Source organism: Zalophus californianus, chromosome 15, assembly GCF_009762305.2.
Source record: "Zalophus californianus isolate mZalCal1 chromosome 15, mZalCal1.pri.v2, whole genome shotgun sequence".
NCBI lineage: Eukaryota > Metazoa > Chordata > Mammalia > Carnivora > Otariidae > Zalophus > Zalophus californianus.
Window position 1 is genome coordinate 22,859,025 of NC_045609.1, and position 25,172 is coordinate 22,884,196.

The window sequence follows — 25,172 nt, forward strand, 5'->3', positions numbered from 1 at the left end:
ACACCATTTGTTGAAGAGACTGTCTTTTTTCCATTGGACATTCTTTCCTGCTTTGTCAAAGATTAGTTGACCATACAATTGAGGGTCCATTTCTGGGCTCTCGATTCTGTTCCATTGATCTATGTGTCTGTTTTTGTGCCAGTACCATACTGTCTTGATGATGACAGCTTTGTCATAGAGCTTGAAGTTGGGAACTGGGAGGCCACCAGCTTTGCTCTTCTTTTTCAGTACTCCTCTGGCTATACAGGGTCTTTTCTGGTTCCATAAAAATTCTAGGATTATTTGTTCCATATCTTTCAAAAAAGTGGATGGTATTTTGATGGGGATTGCATTGAATGTGTAGATTGCTCTAGGTAACATTGACATCTTCACAATATTTGTTCTTCCAATCCATGAGCATGGAACATTTTTCCATTTCTTTGTGTCTTCCTCAATTTCTTTCATGCGTATTTTATAGTTTTCTGAGTACAGATCCTTTGCCTCTTTGGTTAGATTTATTCCTGGGTATCTTATGGTTTTGGGTGCAATTATAAATGGGATTGACTCCTTAATTTCTCTTTCTTCTGTCTTGTTGTTGGTGTTTAGAAATGCAACTGATTTCTGTGCATTGATTTTATATCCTGCCACTTTACTGAATTCCTGTATGAGTTCTAGCAGTTTTGGGGTGGAGTCTTTTGGGTTTTCCACATAAACTATCATATCATCTGCAAAGAGTGAGAGTTTGACTTCTTCTTTGCCGATTTGGATGCCTTTTATTTCTTTTTGTTCTATGATTGCTGTGGCTAGGACTTCTAATACTATGTTGAATAACAGTGGTGATAGTGGACATCCCTGCCATGTTCCTGACCTTAGGGGGAAAGCTTTCAGGTTTTCCCCATTGTGAATGATATTCACTGTGGGTTTTTCATAAATGGCTTTTATGATCTTGAGGTATGTACCCTCTATCCCTACACTGTGAAGAGTTTTGATCAAGAAAGGATGCTGTGCTTTGTCAAATGCTTTTTCTGCATCTATTGAGAGGATCATATGATTCTTGTTCTTTCTTTTATTAAAGTATCACATTGATTGATTTGCAGCTGTTGAACCAACCTTGCAGCCCAGGGATAAATCCCACTTGGTCATGGTGAATAATCCTTTTAATGTACTGTTGGAGCCTATTGGCTGGTATTTTGGTGAGAATTTTTGCATCCATGTTCATCAGGAATATTCATCTGTAATACTCATTTTTGATGGGGTCTTTGGTTTTGGATCAAGGTAATGGTGGCCTCATAAAACGAGTTTGGAAGTTTTCCTTCCATTTCTATTTTTTTGGAAGAGTTTCAGAAGTATAGTATGAATTCTTCTTTAAATGTTTGGTAGAATTCCCCTGGGAAGCCATCTGGCCCTGGGCTCTTGTTTGTTGGGAGATTTTTGATGACTGCTTCAATTTCCTTAGTGGTTATAGTTCTGTTCAGGGATTCTATTTCTTCCTGGTTCAGTTTTGGTAGTTTATACCTCTCTAGGAATGCATCCATTTCTTCCAGATTATCTAATTTGCTGGCATAGAGTTGCTCATAATATGTTCTTATGATTGTTTGTATTTCTTTGGTCTTGGTTGTGATCTCTCCTCTTTCAAAATGATTTTATTTATTTGGGTCCCTTCTCTTTTCTTTTTGATAAGTCTGACCAGGGGTTTATCAATCTTATTAATTCTTTCAAGGAACCAGCTCCTAGTATTGTTGGTCTGTTCTACTGTTCTTTTGGTTTCTATTTCATTGATTTCTGCTCTGATCTTTATTATTTCTCTTCTCCTGCTGGGTTTAGGCTTTATTTGCTCTTCTTTCTCCAGCTCCTTTAGGTGTAGGATTAGGTTGTGTATTTGAGACCTTTCTTGTTTCTTGAGAAAGGCTTGTATTGCTATATACTTTCCTCTCAGTACCGCCTTTGTTGCATCTCAAAGATTTTGAACAGTTGTGTTTTCATTTTCATTGGTTTCCATGAATTTTTTAAATTCTTCCTAATTTCCTGGTTGACCCATTCATTCTTTAGTAGGATGCTTATTTGCCTCCATGTATTTGAGTTCTTTCTGACTTTCCTCTTGTGATTGGGTTCTAGTTTCAAAGCACTGTGGTCTGAAAATATGCAGGGAATGATCCTAGTCTTTTGGTACCAGTTGAGACCTGATTTGTGACCTAGGATGTGATCAATTCTGGAGAATGTTCCATGGGCACTAGAGAAGAATGTGTATTCCGTTGCTTTGGGATGGAATGTTCTGAATGTATCTGTGAAGTTCATTTGGTCCAGTGTGTCATTTAAAGTCTTTATTTCCTTGTTGATCTTTTGCTTAGATGATCTGTCCATTTCAGTGAGGGGGGTGTTAATGTCACCCACTATTATTATATTGTTGTCGATGTGTTTCTTTGCGTTTGTTATTAATTGGCTTATATAATTGGCTGCTCCCATGTTAGGGGAATAGATATTTACAATTATTAGTTCTTCTTGTTAGATAGACCCTTTAAGTAGGATATAGTGTCCTTCCTCATCTCTTATTACAGTCTTTGGTTTAAAATCTAATTTGTCTGATAAAAGGATTGCCACCCCAGCTTTCTTTTTGTGTCCATTAGCATGGTAAATGGTTTTTCACCCCCTCACTTTCAATCTGGAGTTGTCTTTGGGTCTAACATGAGTCTCTTGCAGACAGCATATCGATGGGTCTTGTTTTCTTATCCAATCTGATAGCTTGTGTCTTTTGATTGGGGCATTGAGCCCATTTACATTCAGGGTAACTATTGAAAGATATGAATTTAGTGCCATTTTATTGCCTGTAAGGTGACTGTGACTGTATATTGTCTGTGTTCCTTTCTGGTCTATGTTACTTTTAGGCTCTCTTTGCTTAGAGGATCACTTTCAATATTTCTTGTAGGGCTGGTTTTGTGTTTGCAAATTCCTTTAGTTTTTGTTTGTCCTGGAAGCTTTTTATCTCTCCTTCTATTTTCAATGACAGCCTAGCTGGATATAGTATTCTTGGCTGCATATTTTTCTCATTTAGTGCTCTGAATAGGTCATGCCAGTCCTTTCTGGCCTGCCAGGTCTCTGTGTATAGGTGTGTTGCCAGTCTAATGTTTCTACCATTGTAGGTTACAGATCTCTTCTCCTGAGGTGTTTTCAGGGTTTTCTCTTTGTCTCTGAGACTCGTAAGTTTTACTATTAGATGTTGGGGTGTTTACCTATTTTTATCAATTTTGAGGGGGCTCTTCTGTGCCTCCTGGATTTTGATACCTGTTTCGTTCCCCAAATTAGGGAAGTTCTCTGCTATAATTTGCTCCAATATGCCTTCTGCCCCTCTCTCTTTTCTTCTTCTGGGATCCCAATTATTCTAATATTGTTTCATCTTATGGTATCACTTATCTCTCGAATTCTGCCCTCCTGATCCAGTAGTTGTTTATCTTTTTCTCAGCTTTTTTATTTTTCATCATTTGGTCTTCTGTATTACTAATTCTCTCTTCTGCCTCATTTATCCTAGCAGTTAGACCCTCTATTTTTGATTGCACCTCATTAATAGCCTTTTTGATTTCAACTTGGTTAGATTTTAGTTCTTTTATTTTTCTAGAAAGGGTTTTTTTAATATCTCCCATGCTTTTTTCAAGCCCAGCTAGTATCTTTAAAATCATCATTCTGAACTCTAGTTCCAACATCTTACTAATGTCCATATTAATTAGGTCCTTGGCAGTTGGTTCTGCCTCTTGTTCCTTTTTTTGAGGTGATTTTTTCCATCTTGTCATTTTGTCCAGAAAAGAATAGATAAATGAAGAAACAAAATGCTAACAGGGTAAAAATGAGACCAGAAAAATATACACTAAACAAATCAGAAGAGACCTGAAACTGGGGGAAATGAAAAGGAAAGAAAGAAAAAAGAGAGAGCAAAAAAAAGAGAAAAAGATAAAAACAAACAAAAACAGAATATGATCAAATATGATCAGGCTGGTGCATAGATCAGTGCCACACACTAGATTATGGGCATATTTTTGTCTGTTAGAATAAACTGCCTCCCAAAATTTTAAAAAAAGAAAAACTTACATATGCACAAAAAAAAGGGTTAATATGATGAAAGGGTGGAATATGGGTGTAAAGATGAAAATTATAAAAGATTTTATAAAAGGAATTGATAAGATAAGAAGTAGGTTGAAAATAGAAAGAAGAGGATTTTAAAAAAATTTAAAAAAAGGGAGAGAATGTGATCAGGCAGGAGACTAGTACAAAGCCATAAACTAGAGATTTAGATTATATTTTGGTCTGTTATAAGAAACTGTACCCCAAAATTTTAAAGAGAGAACAACGTATATATATATATATATATATATACCAAAAATAAGCTTAACTACTATGAAGGGATAGAATAGGACTCTAAAAATGAAAAATAAAAAAAGATTTTAAAAAAGGCATTGATAAGGTGTTGGTTGAAACAGGGAAAAAGAAAAAGTTAAAAAAAATTAACTTTGAAAAACTTAAGAATCATGAGGAAAAAGCCATGAATTCTATGTGCAGTATTCCCCTAACGAAGGAGTTCTGCCGTTCTCATTGATTGGTAAACTTGGTCTTGCCTGGCTGTTCTTGCTGATCTTCTGGGGGAGGGTTCTGTTGCCATGGTTCCCAAATGTCTTTGCGGGAGGCGGAATTGCCCCGCCCTTTCCTGTCCGGGCAAGTAATTTGCTCCGGTTTGTTCTTGGGAGCTTTTGTTCCCTGCAAGCTCTCGGTACAGCTTTGGAGGACGAGAGAGAAAATGGCGGCCTCCCAATCTCCGCCCCTGAGGAGCCGAGAACTCAGGGCCCCACTCCTCAGTGCGCCCCCAGAGAAAGACAGTCAATCACTCCTGTCTCCCCATCTCCAGCCGCACTTCTTGCTCACCCAGCCTGTGACCGAGCGTTTTTATCTCTGGCACACGACCCCATGTGGAGTCTCCAAACCCAGCAGATCCCTGCGGTGCGCTCCCACGCCGCTCCTCCCCGGGGGAGGAAGGGGAGTCTCCCCGGATCTGCCACTTGTTGGGTCCTTGCTGCAGGAGCAGTGGCCCAACTGTGCTACGGATCACAGTTTATGGCAATCCCGAGCTGCAAGCCCGCTCCTCTGCTCCTTCTCTGCAGCTGGCTTCCCCGCTCCGATACCTGGGAGCTCTGGCGCACTCAGGCACCCCCGGTCTTTCTGTGACCCTGAGGGTCCTGAGACCACATTCTCCTGTGATGGCTCCCCCCCAGCCCCCCCCCCCTCCCCCCGCTTAGCTACTGGAGCGACGTCCCTCAGTGGAGCCGACTTCTAAAAGTTCCAATTTTGTGCTCCCTGGCTCTATCACTTGCCAGAAACAGCCGACAGAGGCCCCTTCCTCCACTGTCTATCCTCCCGAGTATCGCCTCAGATTTACTTCTCCACACGTCCTACCCTCCAGAAAGTGGTTGCTTTTCTGTTCAGAGAGTTGTTGCTACTCTTTTCTTTGATCTCCTATTGAGTTTATAAGTGTTCAGAATGGTTTGATTCCTATCTAGCTGAATTCCTGGGACCAGAAGAAATTTAGATCTCCTACTCCTCCACCATCTTGCTCCTCCGCACCACCCATGCTCTTTAAAATGAAGAATTGCAGGGTTGGCATTGTACAAATTATTTAGGTCAACCTTTCCCAAAGTCTTTTCCAGCCCATGTTAATTAGGTCCCAATCTCTGCCACTTACTGTTTGACCTCCTTCAATTGTTTAAACTCTCTCAGCCCCTAGAGTTTTTTCATCTAATAAAAAGTGTTGATACAACTTATTTTGCCGAGAGGCTGCGAGTTTTACAGATGATAGGCCTAGCATACAATGGGCATTTGATAATTGGTGCTGTTATGTCTACTCAATTTTTCATTGACTTAATCCAGCATAAAATAGTCAAATCAGCCGATAGATACTGAGCACCACCTTGACGGAGCCTTATGCAGAATGACCTGTTGTTAACTATCTATTCTTTAATTCAAAAGCCAGGCAATTAAATCCAAGTGCCAACAATATGTAGTCATGTGTACAAATACAATATGCCTATATGTGTTCACTTAAAGAAATGTGTTATCCTTCCCAAATTTCTCTTCTATGGCACAGTATTTGAGGCCTGCAGGGATGATTTATTATGGTCGGACAGCACCAGGTCTTGGAAACTGAATAGCTGGAGGAAGATTAAGAGGGAAGACGGAACCATTTGACAGTATAATTACACACACAACTTTTAATGTTATTGTGTATGTATCAAAGATATTGTATCAAAATTTAAAGAGATAAATATTTTAAATTTAGAAAATGAGAACACTTTCTGCTGGTAGAAAAGAAAAAAAGGAATTTAACAATATGCCATTCAAACTTGCTTTAAATTATTATGTTATTTCAGATCTACAAGATAAACAGTCCACACCACAGAACAGGGCATGGGCTATAATTTAATAAACACATGTCCCACAAGAGTGATGAAGAATATGGCCAAAGGCTGAAATTGGATGCATACATGATCTGGGGGTGTAACTTCATTTGTAAAATGAATCACAGTCTAAACTTGGACTCGGTTGACTTATTGAAATCATACTTTTGCATGAAATGTTGTTTTTCCTATAGGGGCACTTTTCCCAGCTTATTTTTAGTTATGAGTTCTTTTGAACAAAGCACTCCAGTGTTCACCAGGGGCCAGCTAAGGACACTTTTTAGGACTTTTCTCTCCATATTTGACTCTCTTTGACCCACCTCCAAAGCTTCCTTAGCCTTCCTGACTCTAACTCCCTCACTTTCACTTCTTTCAAATAAACTGCAGAAAACAAACATGGGAGTTTTTGAAATTTATGTCCATGGATTCTGTAATCACTCTTTTCCCCCAAGAAGCAGGAGGCAGTGTAGTATGGCAGAAAAAATACAGGAGCAGGCTAATAGGGAAGTAGGGCTCTAAGTTTGGCACTGCCATTAATGATCTGAGGACCTTGGGCAAGTCACTGTATTGGACTTGGCCTCAGCTGTTTTTGTTTATTTGTTTGTTTGTTTTTATCCATACAGAGTAGAATGAACCACAGAATCTTAAACCAAGGAATTCAACTATGACATCCTATGATCTAAGTTTTCTGCCTTCACTCAGTCCCTGAAAGCCATTGAGCTAGTTCTTTCTCCATTCCCACTATTTATCACCTATATGATCATAGACAAATTCATTAGTCTTTTGCAAGATCAGTTTCCATATTTATAAAATAGGCAGGTAATAGTATTTTTCTGAAAAAGTTGCTGTAATGATTAATTGAGATTATCTAAAGCCAATTTAGCAGGATGGCTGCCATAAAGTAGGTATTCAATAAATGTCATCTATTATTTGGCTTTCAAGAAGTACAATTTTGATTAATTTTGATAAGAAGGCAATAGATGTTGGAAGTTATTCAGAAGACATTGTTTCTAGCAATCTTATTTTTCATGTCAGCTTTCCTGTTTGAGTCCCACCCGACCTTCCTCTATTTAAAGGAAGCCAGGGAGAGAACAGTCTATCCCATCACAGGGCCATTATATAATAGTGGCACTCCACTTTCTGGGGACATATTTCATGGTTTTCTCTTGCTGAGAACCATTTAGCTTCCTTTCTTTTGTATTGTCTTTTTCAATCCTAGGTTCAAAGGGTGAGAGTCTTGAGACAGACATCATCTTGGATTAAATTCTGGAGTTAAATTAACATAAAGTGATGGGTATTCTAGCATAATGATTTCAGATAGAGGCTCTGGGTTTGACTCTTGTCTCTGCTAACACCTGCTGTGTGTAAACTGGGCAAGTAACTTCAACTCTTCCTTCCTTATTCTCTACATCTGTTGAATGCAGATAGGAGCACATATCTCCTAGGGTTGATGGGAAAAAGAAATGCATTACTAATTAGGACAATGCTAGCACATATTAAGCACTATTTATTTTGTAGCTATTATTTCTAATTGTCAGATTTCCTAGAGAGAGAGAACGTATGAGCAAATGAGCTCCAGATATATGAACCATTTTTTTTTTTCAAGATTATACACCTGGTAGACCAGAGTGGAAAGACAGATTAAAGAATAATGGTGTTTAGATATATTGGGTGTGAAAAGGACATAGCACAGTTCTACATAAAATAGAAGTGAAGAAAAATGGATCAGATGAAGAACATTTTACTGTTTCCCAAAGTGCCTACTACATGCCAGTTGTGTTCATAAATTATCTCATTTAGTCCTTATAGCTGCCCTTCCTGAAGCATCACCAACCTCATTTTACTGACAAGTAAATTGAGGTCCAGAGAGGTTAGTGGTTGGCCCAAATTCACACTGTAAGTGATAGAGCTGGGATTTGAATCTGTATTTGACTGACTTCAGAATCCATTTTATTTATTCAGGATGTCACGTTGCCTTGCAGTTGGGATGAAGGTAAGGGGCAGGGAACAATCTGAGGAGTAAGGAAGGTATGTCTGAGAAATTTATTTATTTATGTGTATCAAAATTATATTATTTATGTGTATTAAAAGTTTACCTATGTCATTTTACACTCTCAGAGATCTATTTTTAAGAGCCTCAGATGTACTGATACCAACTCTCAAGATACTTCCCCATGAAGGAAACTTTTAAAAGAATGTTGGAAGCTGGGTAATATTTTTTCCTTGCTTGATAGTAAAGACTCTCTTTTTCAGGTGGAGAGAGGTGAAAGAACATTGGCTGCTAGAAGCTGACCAGTCTTACATAATTTTTTAAAAAGTTATAGCTATTCTTAGGTGAATATTAATTCAAGGCATAGCAAAATTTTGCAAGGTGGTATGCCAAAACTACTCATAGATGCTCTGGAAATAGTTAAGGAGCTCCAAATTGGTCATTTTTCTCCAAAGCACTGTCTTATTTATCTTCTTTTTTTTAAAGCTGAAAATTTAACAAACCCAACTATTATTGAAATGTGGAGATTTTCTTTCTTGCTGGAGTGATTATTCTTGAAAGAAAATGAGTCTTTTAAGAGTGAGACTATAAAAATGGTGAAAGAAGGAAAAAAATCATCAGAAAAACTTATTGAAAAACTCTAAAAAGATCAGAGAGTCACTTTCTGGTCTGGCTACAGCAATGTTTTTATTATGAGTTTGACATCTGACCTTACTGTCCTTAACCAAAGATGTTCAACTTTTTATTGTATTAATTTCAAATTTATATGTGCATAAAGAAGTAACCTACTTTCTCAGGAACATGTTCCATTATATATTATAAATAACACACTGAATCCATTATTTTCAAGCATATTTTTGTTCCCTCACTTCAGTTCATTTTGAGTATCAAACCAAAAGATGGTCCCTTGGAACAACACAGAACTTTTTATTTTTCTTTTAATAAAACCACTCTTCTTTTTTATCACACTTTCATTAAACATTTTATGAATGTACTAAAAAATATTGAAGCCAACATTAAAATGCTCTACTCTCACAGCAGAATTATGCGCTTTTCCTTCTTTTCACTGTGCGAGGCATGGAACATTCCAGCCAGGCTGTGACATGTGGCCTCTATGTGCCCCTGAAGGTCTAAGTGTGGACTCCAGTGAGAAAAATACCAATGCTGATTGAAATACTATAATGGCTTTTTCTGTGAAGTCATCTTTAAACTTTATTTATTTGTTTAATTCATCTGGCTAATATTTATCAAGGGCTTGCCACATGCCAGACACTGTTATAGACATGATAGAACAATGAGCAAATAAGTTACAAATCCCTGCCCACAAAGCTCACATCGTAGAAAGTAAGTAAGTAAGTAAAATACACAATTTATTTGAAGGTCATGGTTGGTATAGAGAATATGCAGGGAAAGGGATCAGAGAGTGTTGGATGGTATTGGGGATTGCTCTGCACAAGGATTAATAGAAATAATGACGATGGGTACCATTGTCCACTCATCTCAGGTGGAAATCCTTCAGCCAGTGACTATTAAATGCAGTATTTGAAGCAAGTGTTTTAGAGATTCTCTTAACAGATTAAGATAATTTCCTTCTTTTCCTAATGTACTAAGATTGTCATAAATGGGTATTAATTTTTTTACCAGTCACTGCATTTTTTTGATTAATCATGATTTTTCTCTTATTCTGTGAACATAGTGAATTATATTAAGTGGTCAAGGTGAACCAACCTTATATTTGTAGAACACTTCTACCTTAGTTTTGATTTAGTGAGTAATAATTTTAAGACACACATCTAAATTCTTGAGAGAAAGTGATTTTATTTTCTTGGAATGCCCTTGTCAGGTTTTGTGTCAAAGTTATGACAACCTCATAAAATGAGTTTCTAAGTTTACATTTTCTATTTTTTGGAAGGGTTTGTGTAAGATTTGTGTTATCTTTGCTTTAAATGGTTGGAAAAATTCAACAGGGAAATCTGTGTATAGTGTTCTCTTGCAAGTTTTCTAATTACAGAACCAAATTCTTTGGCAGATATAGGACTATTCAGATTTCTTATCTCTTCTTGGTCAGATCTGGCGATTTGTGTTTTTCAAGGAATGTGTGCATTGTATCTAAATTTTCAAATTTATTAGAATACTGTTGTTTACAATATCTTCTTAACTTTTTAAGGCCTGTAGGATTTGAAGTTATAAGCCCCCTATTGTTTCTATATTGGCAATTTGTGACTTCTCTCTACTATTGATACTCAGTTTATTTAAGGAATAATTCTAAAAATTTACTTTTGTCTTTTTACATTACATTGTGTTATTTCTTCCTTGTACTATTTCCTTCTTTAAATTTATTTAGCTTTAATTTGTTCTTCTTTTTGCAAGTTCTGAGATGAATAATTAGAAACCTGACTTTCAGCTTCTTTTCTTTCCTAATATTTATTCTTAAGACTATCATTTTTCCTCAAAGCAGCCATAGCTGCATCACCCAAGTTTTGACATACCGTAGTTTCATGCCATTTGGTTCAAAATAGTTTTTATTTCATTGTGATTCATTGTTTGATATGTGTGTTTTTACAAGTGTATTGGTTACTTTGCATATTTGTAGATTTTTTCATGTTGTCTTTTGGGGATTAATTTTAGCTTTATTCCACTCTAGTTTGGGAATCTATTCCATGTGACATCAACCTTTTTTTTTATTTTTAATTTAATTTTATTGTATTATGTGTTTTTTTAAAGATTTTATTTATTTGAGAGAGAGAGAATGAGAGAGAGAGAGAGAGTGCACATGAGAGGGGGGAGGGTCAGAGGGAGAAGCAGACTCCAGGGATTCCAGGATCATGACCTGAGCTGAAGGCAGTCGCTTAACCAACTGAGCCACCCGGGCATCCCTGTATTATGTTATGTTAATCACCATACAATACATCATTAGTTTTTGATGTAGTGATCCATGATTCATTGTTTTTGTCTAACACCCAGTGCTCCATGCTGTACATGCCCTCCTAATACCCATCACTGGGCCAACCCATCCCCTTACACTCCTCCCCTCCAAAACCTTCAGTCTGTTTCTCGGAGTCCATAGTCTCTCATGGTTTGTCTTCCCCCCCGATTTCCCTTCCTTCATTTTTCCCTTCCTTCCCCTAATGTCCTCCATGCTATTCTTTATGTTCCACAAATAAGTGAAACCATATGATAATTGACTTTCTCTGCTTGACTTATTTCACTTAGCATAATCTCCTCCAGTCCCATCCATGTTGAGTATTCATCATTTCTGATGGCTGAGTAATATTCCATTGTATATAGGGACCACATCTTCTTTATCCATTCATCTGTTGAAGGGCATCTTGGCTCTTTCCACAGTTTGGCAATTGCGGACATTGCTGCTATGAACATTGGGGTACGTATGGCTCTTCTTTTCCCTCAATCTTTTGAAAATTTGTTAAGATTTGCTTTATGGTCCAGTGTCTTGTTAATTTTGGTAAATGTTCTCTATTCTTTTGAAAAAAAAGCAGTCTTTGAATGCAGAGTTCTATAGAGGTCAAGCATATTAATCATGTGGTTCATATCATTATATTCTTATTGTGTTTTTTTGTTGTTTTAGTCTACTTATTGTTTTAGTCTACTGTATTAGAGAAAGTTGTGTTAAAACTTTCACCTATAATTGTTGATTTTTCTCTCACTTTATTTCTGTCAACTTTTTTTCAATATATTTTGGGGATATTTTTTTAAGGGCATATACTTTGTTTTTATTCAATTTCCTATTAATAGACCATTTTATAATTATGAAACAAATCCCAGTTTTATCTCTAGCTATACTTCCAGCCTGTTTTCCAATAGTGACATAACTATCCCAGCTTTGTTTTGATTCATTTTGCATTGTGTATTTCCCCATTATTTTATTTTCCTTATATTTATTTCCTTATATTTAAAGTACATCCCTTTAAGCAGTCTGTGTTTTTTTTTTTTAATACTATTTGGTGATTAAAAAAATTACAGTGTTCAGTATGCTTACATTTTGTGCTATTAGTATGTTTGGATTTAAATTTGTTCTCTAATTTGTCATCTACTTGTCCCTCCCTTTTCTTTCCTTTCTTGGCTTCTTTTGAAGCACTAGTTACTATTTTTATCATAACTTTTTATTATTCCTTTTTGTTATTCTTTCAGTGGCTACTCTAAGACATCACTGTAAATATCTTTGACATATTAAATTTAAATTTAAATTATTTTTGCCACTACCCAAGACATGTAAGGGTCTTAGAACACTTTAATAGCCTTTTTCCTTCTTTCTTTTGTGCTTTTGTTGTCATGTATTTTAATCCTATGTGTGTGTGTGTATATATTAGCTCTACAAGACATTATGGGTATTCTTGTGTATGGTCAATATTCATCTAGGTTTTCCCTGTATGTTTATCTTTTTTCCTTGTTCTTCATTTCTTCCAGCATTTCAGTGCGTTCATCAGGGATCATCTCACTTTGGACTAAAGAAGGGTTTTCCTGTATTTCCTTCAGTGTGATAAAATCTCCATTTTGGTCTGAGAGCATCTCATTTTTCTTTTCCCTTTTGAAGGATTACCATCAGACAAACAAATCGAAGTTGGAATATTTTCCATTTTTTCTTTTCCTTTGCAATTTGAAAATATAATCCCATTATCTTCTGGCTTCATATGTTTCTGTTGAGACTTTAGCTACTATCTTACTCCTGTCCCTTTTTTTTTTCTTGGAAAGCTCCTGAAATACCTCAGTATGGTTGTTTCTTCATGGGTAGTGTTTGTAGCACTTCCTCAACCTAGGACTTGGTATATTTTCATCCATTTGGGAGGTTCTCAGCCCTTATCTTTTTGAGTATTACTTTTACCTTATTCTTCTTCTTCTCCTAGGATTCCAATTATACATGTACTCTACCTTTTACCATGTCCTATATGTCTACCACACTTTTAAAAATGTGGTATTCACTATTTCTCTCCCTCTGATTCAGCTTGAATATTTTATTCTGACACAAATTTTAGTTTAGTAATATTTTCTTTAGTTCTATCTAATTTGCTCTTGAAGCTATTAAGATGTAATTTCGGGCGCCTGGGTGGCTCAGATGGCTAAGCGTCTGCCTTCGGCTCAGGTCATGATCCCAGGGTCCTGGGATCGAGTCCCGCATCGGGCTCCCTGCTCCTTGGGAGCCTGCTTCTCCCTCTGCCTCTCTCTCTCTCTCTCTCTGTCTGTCTCTCATGAATAAATAAATAAAACATTAAAAAAAAAAAAAAAAAAAAAAAAAAAAAAAAAGATGTAATTTCAATTATATTTTTCAATTCTGTAGTTCCCATTTGATTCCTTTTTATAGTTTCCATTTCTCTTCTGAAATCTTTCTTTTTGTCTTTTTATTTTTTGAATTATATTAATCGCATATATTTTAATATCCAAGTCTGATGATAATATCTGGATCTTGTATAGGTCTGTGTCTGTTTTCTTCTTTTTGTCTTGAATTTGGGGCATTTATTCTTGTCTCTTGGATATTGGCTAATTTTTTACTGAATCCTGTACACAGTGTATGAAAATTTGTAAAGTGTTATCTTCCTCCAAAAAGGATTTACTTTTTCTACTGGAAGGCATTTAGTGTTGGGCAGATTGTCTTAATTGAATCTTGGATAGAGTCAATTAGAGGTGGGCTTTATTCTATGTGAGGGATGGTGAATTTCTAAAATGTAGTCATTTGTGATCCCAGCTGAAAGTATAGATTATTTACTAAGGCCTCTCCTTGATAGACTCTGAATTCCAATTTCTTACCCCGAGTCCCACTACGACTTCCAGAAGCTTTGTAAAGTCTCTTCAAAACTGACAAATGCTGCACAGGCAAAGGGCATTAATGTTAAGTTTACCTAGGAGCTTCACTTTACTCTGGGATCTTGTCTCTTGAGGTCTTTGCTAATTTGGTAAGCTTTCTGATACCTTAAAACAAATGGTTTGAGACATTTTCTGCATTTTATAATTGTCCTTGGCAGGGGTGTTGGTCTGCAATAAGCTTACCTACCATTACTGGTAGAAATCTCTTACCATAGCATTTTGTTTTTCTCTGATATGCTAACAGTATTTTCTATTTCCTTCTCTGTTTAATTCCTTTTAATCATCTTTGACTTTGTCTTCCTTGTTTCAGATCTATTTTATTGAGATTCTGTCTTAGGGTGTTTTTATTCCTTTAGCCTTACTCTTCTAGTGAATTCATTTGCACAAATAAGTCTCAAATCTATTTCTGTAAGGCATGCTTTTCGTTTGATCACTCTACATGTTTACCTACTTTTCTCTTAAAAACAGTGCATTGATGAAGAGTAGGGGCATTGGAATCATATGAGCTGGAGTCAAATCTTGATTTCATAAATTACCAGCTGTGTCTCTTTGGTCAAGCTATTCAGTCTCTTTGAATCTCAGCTTCTCCATAAAAAATATGGAAATGATATGAATATGACTATTATGAGGATTATATAAGACCATATATATATAAATATAAATATATATAAATGCTTGATGTATATAAAAATGCCTGACATAAGCCTGACACAAGGTAAGCACTTAAAAATGTTAGCTATTATTATTCTAAATACCTACTAAAAGGACATACAGAGGTAGGTATTTGGAGTTCAAAAATATAATATCTATCTTTAGTATAATATCCCCCATTCCTACTGGAGATATTTCCATTAACATGTCTCAATAATTCTTAAGCTAAATATGTCAAAACTGAAATATGTGCTTTCTTGACACAGAATCAATCATTCCTGATATTACCAGTGACACCTCTATATATTCAGCTCTCTGAAGTACCAAACAGAATAATTTTACACTTTCCCCAACCTTCTGTTGTGTCTATCACCATCTCTAGCCAATTATTTTTCTCTAATATTTCTGCTTCTTCCTTTTCTTTCTTCTTCCTACACTTTTATTCTACTACCAGGCCTCTGTCACTCAGTGCAAAGGTAACCTTACCTAGTTTTTCTTAATCATCCAGGCATTTGCCCACTCACCTGTTATATCCTGCACCTGAGTATTAGAATTGTCCTGTAACACAATTCCATCACTTACTCCCTTGCTTAGCTTTACACAATTTCTCTCTACTGTCAATGATATCAAATCCCAAATCTTTAGGTTTGCATGTAAAATACTTTAAAGGCTTACCCAGTGGTTCTCTTCATTCCCAAATCACCAAGATTAGTTCTCATAAATGAGAAAGAAAAATCTGAAGATGGTAATAAAATCTAATCTGAGCATACCTAGCACCTAAATCTTAGTCTCTAATCGCTGTTCTTCAATAGAAGGAATCATATCTTTTTTTTTTTGCACACCCAACATCACCAAATAATTTATTTGGAATCAGAATTAAAAGAACACTTGACAGCTGAGAAATGTATGTTTATTCTGATACAGTTGTACACCTAATCTAGGACAAATTACCAAATAAATTTTACATTCTTTCTTCAGGACCGGGGTTTTTCGATGACTTCAAATTTAGGATCTTCAAATTTGAAGTCCAGCAACGTATTCATGCCTGCTTTACCATACATTTGCTTAAGCTTAAAAAGCTCCCTCTTTAGGTCTTGCTGGTACTCTGGGCCAGTATCAATGGGTCCTCCAGATGCCTGTCACTTAGTTCTGTATTCTCTAATCTTGTCCACGAAGAGTTTCTGTACAGGATCAAGTTCCTTATTAAATGCCACTTCTGTAACACCAATGTTCCTCCTCAAATGAACTGAGACTGCAGACCGAATGAGAGAGGAGAACCTGAAGAGCCTCTGAAGAATCATGGTGACTTTGTTACTTGCACTCAGTCCCGAGCTGCCAGAGCCTCCGTGGCTGCCACCATTCTCAGGAATCATATCTTCTTGAAGAAGTGTTTGATTCCAGGGCTAGGGCAAGAAATATACAAGATGAACCTAGAATAGCATGTTATGCCAGAAAACAAGGAAATTATTTAAATAAATGAACGTTGTCAAAAGAATACAGGATCCAACCTGAGGGATCTCCCAGTGGTCAAAGGTGGAATAATTCAAGCCACAAAATTAATAATAATAATAATAATATTGGATTTAACCCATGGAATAAACCAATATCCATAATCCATGCGTATATACATAAATAAATAAATAAAGGAGAAAAGACAGCTCTTTCTCACAATGGTATTCCAATCAACAAATGTAGAAGAAAAGAGAGAAATAGAGAACCATCATTAGGCAAACACTGCACCAATAATGTCAGACAAGATCTACCAATGGATACTAAAATTAGGGGGCAATTATTTGAGAAAAATAATTGCCTAGTCTCAAGCAATCTCCCCCACCCCCAAATACTTATTAACTACAAAGGAAAAGATAGTAATTTTACAGTGGGTAAACCTAGCAGACACCAGTAATAAGATACATTGATATTTTCAACCTCGAGATATTTAACCTCTGATTAATTTGTAAATCATCTCTTACTCTGTGTTCCCTAAGTATACACCAATTTAATTCATACCATTTAAATTTGTATTTGATATTTAATAAGGACAGAAACATCATTGTTGTGATACTCTAGACAAAAATGTATAGCCTCATTCCATTATGGGAAAATACTGAACAAATGCAAATTGGGAGATAGTCTACAAAAATAACAGATCGGTAGTTTTCAAAAGTGTCAAAACCATGAAAGACCAGGAAAGACCGGAGGACTGTGATGGACAAGAGGAGCCTAAGGAGAAATGGCAGCTAAGTGCAATATGGGATCCTGGATAGGGTCCTGGAGCAGAAAAAGAACACTAATGGGAAAATTGGAATTTTAAATAAGACCTAAAGTCTCGTTAGTTATATTGTGCCAATGTTAATTGCTTGTTCTTGAACATTGTTGTGTAAGATGTTAACAGCCAGGGAAAGGAAGTTGAGGCATACAAGAGAACTCTTCTTACTGTTTTTGTAACTTGTTTGTAAGTTTAAAGTTACTTCAAAGGTTAAAAAAAAAAAAAGCTGATCTATCTCTGGTCTTCCACATGATACCTGCCTTTGTGCTTGTGCTGTTCTCTAAGAATGTACTCATCTCTCTTTGTCCATCTCTTCAGAGCCAACATCCACCTTTGTGCAGTTTCTTTATTTTTTTTAAAGATTTTATTTATTTATTTGAGAGAGAGAATGAGAGAGAGAGAGCACATCAGAGGGGATAGAGTCAGAGGGAGAAGCAGACTCCCTGCCGAGCAGGGAGCCCGATGCAGGACTCGATCCTGGGACTCCAGGATCATGACCTGAGCCGAAGGCAGTCGCTTAACCAACTGAGCCACCCAGGCGCCCCGTGCAGTTTCTTTAAATACAGTACACATAATGGTTAGCACATCAACTTCAGTGTCAGACCGACTTGGGTTTAAATCCTGACCCAGTTAGCTGGGTGACATTAGGTATGTTGTCTTGGCTTTCTAGTACTTGGTTTCCTCATCTTTATTTTTTAAATGGGAGCAAAACCAATGCTTTGTTAAAAGGTGTTGTGAAGATAAAATGAGATACTGCTTGGGCAGGGCTAAAGCATAGAGGCTTGCACACAGTAGTATTCAAGAGGAGTTACGACTTTTAGAGCACATGTAATTTCCTTAAAACTGGTCTCTGATTAATTTGTAAATCGTCTCTTACTCTGTGTTCCCTAAGTATACACCAATTTAATTCATACCATTTAAATTTGTATTTGATATTTAATAAGCTGCTCTTAAGTTTAGATAATTTTCTCAATTAAATTATAAAATCATTTGATGCAGTCTTCTACTTCTTTTATTGTGCCCCAACTGCCTCATTCAGTATTCTGCACATGACACAAGATGAATGTTCACTGGCTGATGATTATAAGTTGGCAACGCGGTATTCTTTCAGCCTCCTAATGAACTGAAGCTTTCATACATTGATAATATTTAATAAACTGAAAATTCTGCAACTTTGCATATTGGCAAAAATATTCAAATATTGCACTAATTTCTACATTCTGAATTGAATTTCCCATGGTGCTGCAGTCACACTGCGGGGAAATGTCTAAGAAGTAAGATAGGACTGCTTGGGTGGCTCAGTTGGTTAAGTGTCTCAGGTCGTGATTTTGGCTTAGGTCATGATCCCAGGGTCATGGGATTGAGCTCCATGTCAGGCTCCCCACTTGGTGGGAAGTCTGTTTGAGATTCTCCCTCTCCCTCTGCCCCCCCATCTCTCTCTCTCTCTCTCATTCACTCACCTTCTCAAATAGATAAATAAATCTTTTTAAAAAAGTATATAAAACATTATAAGAATATGCTATCATATCACAGTTTGGAATGCTGGTGACACAAAAGTTCTCCATCAGAATTCATTGTGACATCTTCAGTCTTAGCAACTTCAAGTCTGCTCTCTTCACTTATGAGTGAATGGTCATGATAATGAACCAAAAAAATGCGTAAGTGATTTTTTTTTAACCAGGTGCTGATGAAAAAATCTTCTATTCCAAGAAGAAAAATCTTCTATTCCAAAAACAATTTCATTGTTTGGTTTGTGGGAGGAAGGTCTTCTAGCTTGAGATGCAAGTTGCATGCTTGAATTTGACAATGATTGCTCTTAGAACTCTAGGGAATTCAGAAGATGGCTCAGCTGGCTGAGATCCAGAGTGCTTGGCCAACAGGGTGGGTTTTTGCTTTAGGCTGGATGGATTTCCATCTTCATTCCATGACTCACTAGCTAGCTTTTAAAAGCCTTAGATGTGTGTGTGGTTTTTTCTTTAATCTCTGCCTCAGTTTCTTTATCTCTAAAATGAAGATAATAGAAACTACTTCATCAGGTCATTGCGAACATTAAATAAAATAATGTATATAAAATATAGAGTATCATGTGCTTCATAATTGCACAACAAATGTGAGGTTGTCCTACTGTAGATAGGTCCCTCTCTCCCCTTCAGGGCTTAGACTCTCAGGGGGTGAGAGGAATCTTACAGTGTTTTAAAATCAGCCTGGTTATTTTCAAAGAGAAAGAAACTGAAGCACAGTTTAAAGTAGCAAAGCTATTGTTGATTGGAAATGGCTGGCTCAAGAGTAAATAAATCTTTATAAAAATGCATCCACTGGCGTTAACAGGCAAGCACCAGTCCTTACTAAAGGGAATTCCCCCACCCCAAAAAGCAGGCCTTACTAAAATGCATTCAACCCTTATTCCTTCCCCTTTGACTGGTTTCATGACTGTGTCTGAGTGGCAAAGTGTTTAAAGAAAAGCATTGGGTGCTCATTGAATTAGTACTGATTCACATACATTTCAAATTGTATAATGTGGAAATAATTCAAATGCCCATTGACAGAGGAATGAATAAATAAAATGTGGTGTATTACAATGTAAGTGTCAAAAAAATTGAAGTATAGCTACACACAACCAAGTGGATTGATTTTAGCAATCATTTTAGATAAAAACAGTAAGTCCCAGGATATTTTGTTACATACAGCATTCTTATAGTTAAAAATGACTAAAATGAGAATATAATTTTTTAGACATGATAAAATGATATAAATGGAAAGCAAGCTGATGATGGACACAAAATCTAGGATATGGTTATTTTCAGGGGGGAATAGAGAAGGGATGAGGTAATACCAATGAAGTGTATATAAGTAATTGTCAATGTTCTAGTTTCCATGAGGGGGAAGGTTTTTTGTGGTTTAATATATAGTCAACAGTAAGAGTGTGCCATGAACAAAAACATTTTAAGCACAATAGTTTGCATGTCTAAGTATGTGTACATATGTGTATATGTGTGTGTGCATATAACATAGACATATAATGTATACATGTAATATGTGTATATGCATATTCATACACACACATATACACACACATAGAGAGAGAGGGAAATGCCTACATTATGCATTGTGTCTCCTTATATTGGGAAGTTAAGATGAACACGTCACATGTTGCATTGTCCTCACAGGACTCTTAAAAACTTCCTTATTCACAGCAGACAATACCCAATAAAACAGCTATATTTAAGGCAAATTTTGCTTCTATTTTTGGCAAAGAAGGAAGTGTAGTGAATGGGATCCATACGATGGCCCCCCCTGCCCCAACTAGCATCCAGGGATTCAGCAGAAATCTAGGTTCTTTGCTCCTTGGCTCTATATTGATGTTAAATTACCCTATGGCTTGTCAAACAGCAGGTCTTCCCATCCTCCCATTTTGTAGATAAGCACACTGACGTAGAGTATTCTGCCTGAGCTCATGAACTCAGGCAGAATATTGGAGAGCAACTATCTCTATTCTTCTATTCCTGAGTACTTCTTTATTTCTTCTTCTTAGTTATGTCTTCTCTTTGTCTACAAAATGGTAGATAAATGGGTAGGACATGGCTTGAGTTGGTGAGGAATGTCTAGAAAGAAAAGAGGAAAGTATGATGGAAACAATGGCAACACCAACAACAACCAGCACCTCTTGACTGCTTACCATGTGCCAGGTGCAGTCCTGCTTTGTGTGCTTGGCACATATCATTTTATTTTAATTCTCAGGACAAGGATTAAAGAGCTAATGCAAGTAATTACCTCACTGGAACAGAAATGTCATCCTGCTTCCTTCTTTGTTCACCACACTGTATACATGGCAAGTAACAAAGCTTAGTGTTTGTGAAGAAGCCATCTAGCATGTGGGGGTGAGAAAGATTCCTGGGATGGAACAATAGCAAAAGTTGTTGGCTACTAGGTACTTCTGTTGATTTAACTCCTGGGTGTGAATGTTAACTTGGTCTGATTTTTGGCAGGCCTCCGAGGCCCTCAGGTTCTCATTTGGTGCTCTGCTCTGCTTCTCAGTCTCCTCTAAAATGATAGAGAATTTGTCAAACGTTTCACCCATCCATCTGCCCCAGCACAAGCAGGTTTGAAGGATTATGATTCTCCTTCTTATGATGCAGTACCTCCAAAGCTCTATTATTTGTGCCGGGGACTCAAATATTAGGAATGAACGGAAGGGGCCTTTATGGAACTTAATTGGTATTTCCTTCTAAAGCATATTATTTTCAATAACAAATGACCACGTGACTATCCTTGCTGGATATATAGCCAGGCTATCACAAGTGTAGTTTATTAGAAAGCTTATGTCATTATTCTAAGCTCATTTCATATGACATAGTATGTTTGGATTTTAGTCCTTTTATGCTGCCAACCCTGGCCTAAAAGCATACCAAGGGACATAAGAGAGGAAACCTATAGGCCTGAGGGCTTTTACCTGATCCTGCAGAGTATGCAGGGCTACAGTGACATGAGATGTGAACGAAGATCTGAGGACCCCAGAACAAGTCACATGACAAGTCATCCTATGCCCAACTCCCAGTCCCACCGCATGCTTTTACAAATAAAGTCAGATTAAAATGCATGCTAGATGTGAAGAGATCAAAAGGTCAAAAAACGGAGAGTATATAAGTAGAGATGGGGCTGATGTTTTTGCTGGGAGGTGGTTTAATGAGTCCCACTGATCATCTATATGACTTTGGGCAAGTTAATTTCCCTGAGCCTCCATTTCTTCAGTAGGGATAGCACTGCACCTTCTTCATAGGATTATTTTAAGGATTACATGAAATTTTGTGTGTAAATTACTTAGCACAGTATATGGTATATATCGTGTAGCCAATAATTATTTGACATAATTATTACTATAAAAGAGAAGAATGACACATTCCTTACAAGACTTTTGTGAGGTATAAATGAGAATGTGTATTATGGGCCTGGCATAATGCCCAGCATATTGTAAGGCCTAAGGATAGTTAGCTTTTCTTCCTTAGTGCTTGTTATTAAAATAATATGGGTGTCCTCAAAGAATGGGGCCTGAGTCTCTGATTTACCATTTTTAGGGTTTTATTAATTGTAAAACCATCTATGATTTACAAACTGTTTTCCAACTTGCTGGGCTTTCATAAGAAGCTTGTTCCTTCCTCTTTTGAAAATAGGCTTCATCATTCCCCAGTTTTGCATAAGAGGAAATTATAGCTCACATAGTTTAAGTGACATGTACAAGTTATGCTGTAGGAAAGGAAGGATCTGAACTCAGGTGTGTAGGACCCCAAGCCAGCATTCTTTGCATATTACCTCTCTAAAGATCATAGCTCATATTCAACTACCTAGATTGAATTACAAGTTTGTGCCTAGCCATTACCTTAAATAATTCATTCAAGCTGTCTTCATGGTTGTATTGATGCAACGGGGTCCATTAGCTGGGTCCCTCAGAGCAGTGCCAAGAATTGAAAAGCAACTAGGAACCAAAAAGCCAGGAAAGTGAATGCCATGTAAAGACTTTTTTTTTTTTTTTTTTTTGGAAGATTGCAGTTTGTTTAAAGCAAAAGAACTTTCTGGAGATCCAGCAGCAGCAAATCTATCAGCTCCTCGCAGTGTCATCAATCACAGAAGCACAGGGAAAAAAGCAAGCTGGACCCGGTACCCATCCTTGTAAATTATTTTTCAGGAAATCCTGCAGGCTTGGTTTTTTTTTTTACCAGGAAACAATTACAGTTTAATATAGAGGACCACAGAATTCACATGGAACCGATTTCTATTTCTTTTTGTTCTGCTTACACAAAGGAAATGCAATTTTTCAAAAACAGCAGAGAAATACACAAGTGCTGGACTAATATAGTGGCGCCTGTCGCTTACAACTGAGGGATTGTGTCATTTCTCATTGCCAATCCTGACAGCGCCTCAAATAAAGAGGTGTCTTAGCAAATTATGTTCTTGATATCACTTACTGAAATGTGATGGCTCCATTTTAAATAATAAAGTGACAATGCAAAGACCCGAAGCTAGATATGAAGAAAGTTTACCATAGCTTAACTGATGGTTCATTATATTTCTCCTGCCATTATCTTAATCTCATATTTTTATCATGTGTCTGTAAATGTGCAAAATTAAAAAGCCAGAGGTAATTTTGTGTTTTATCTGACTCCAGAAGAAGAGATTGTTAAATTATCATTGCTTTGATATTAAATAGCTTGAACCTGCACAGTGACCTTTGAATATGCAAATGGAGTACCTTTTGCAAAAAAAAGTAGTTTGCTAATTATTAAAATGATAAATGAGAAAAAAATGGAAGAAAACTGGAATTTACTTTGAAGCAAACCTCATTGAAGGTTTATGTGATAAGGATAAAGAAAATGTTTTATATTTATATGCAGGTTCAGAAGAATGATTGTCTAGAGCTGTTCAAATCTGTGACTTTGCAGCTGTAATCAAAACCAGCAGGAGAGTTTCTGACTTACATCCCTGGCAGAGAACTCGTGGAATACATAATACATACCCAGAAGAGTTAAGAGAATTTCAATAGTTTCTTAGGTAACAATTTTCATTCTCTGCTCTTAAGATGTTTGAAAAATGAAAGGCTGTAACCCCATATCAAACAATAATTAAATATCCGACTTGGTTTTTAAATTAGATTTTTAACACCAATGTGCTCATGAATCTAATGCTCCCAGAAATGAGAGATGAACACAACTTCTAAGAATGATGATGTCAGTGGGCACATTTTCCCCAACAATCTACCATTTTAACCTTGAGCTGCAGCATCTCCAATGTATAAATGTCAGGATTGGCGCCAGCAGAAAGAGTGTCCCAAGTATGTCGGTCTTGGACAAGCATCCATGGGGACTTGGATGTAGCATCCCATTTGTTTTCACTCTTGGGGGATTTGGCTTAGGTCTCCCAGCCAACTGTGATTCTGCCATGTCATAATTGTGGAGCCCATTTCCTTTGCAGACTGACAGTTATGTGCACATAATTCTCCAGAAGGCAGTTCTCTTTAGAAGTTCATAGTGAATGGAGAAGGAGGCATATTTCCTGACTTCCTATCCTTGATCACCAGGACTTGGTGATTGATGCTGAATGCCCTCCACTGCTTTACCTTCAGTGTATCACAGTGATACAAAATGTGAGCTCTGGAGCCGCTAAGTAGTCAGGTGCTTTTTGAATAAGTTACTTCTGTTGCCTCAGTTTTCTCATCTGTAATAAAGTTTTCTTGCTACTACCTATCTCAAAGTCTTGTGTAGCAAGAACTCAAGTTAGCTGTTAATACTCTGAAGTAGAATCATCTGGGCCATTGAGAAGGCAATTCCTGACCCAGGTCCACCTCAGAAAAATGGAGGTGAATGCAGCCTACACTGTGAAAGTGAAGTTCTTCACAATGAAATGCAGTGAGAAATATCAAAATGCAGTGAGAAAATGATAAAAATCCATAATGTTCATTCAGTGCTAGTAAATTCCAGGCATTCTGGAAAGTGTTTAAATATCTCACAGTAATGCCAGGTGTTATATTGTTTTTAATCCCATTTTACAGATACAGAGAGTTGGTCAGTGAGAGAGGCTGAACCTGTTTATCTGTTACCCAATCTTATGCTCTTAATTACTCTGCTAGAGTGCCTCCCTAGGAGGTAAGGATTGGGAGTTCCAGTGACTTGGGACCTAAACCTACTCATGCCATTAATTAGCTTTGTTAGCTTTGTGACTTGGGATAAATTATTTCATTTTTTGGGGAACTTTGTTTTCTCTTTTAATAGAACTGCCTGATCTCTCTCACTTTTTTTCAGTTCTGACAACCTACGATTCTAGGAGAGAATATATTGGCAGGGGGGTAAGGGGTGAGGGAGAAGGGGAAGAGAAAAGAGAGACAGAGAGGAAGAGATGAGAGAGTTTGGTGTATAACTATAATTGAACACAGTGACATCTTTGTAACTTATAATGAAGTCAAAAGACTTTCAGATATTTCAGTACATTCATTCTTGTACAATATGTCTATATATCATCACTGTCATTTTATAAATGAGGAAATTGC

The 25,172-nt window shown here is 36.9% G+C and overlaps 1 pseudogene; it reads right to left on the reverse strand.

Moving 5' to 3' along the window:
- Positions 1–15,822: 15,822 nt before the first annotated feature.
- The window catches only part of LOC113923644, a 29,853-nt pseudogene continuing 20,503 nt past the window's right edge, over positions 15,823–25,172 (reverse strand).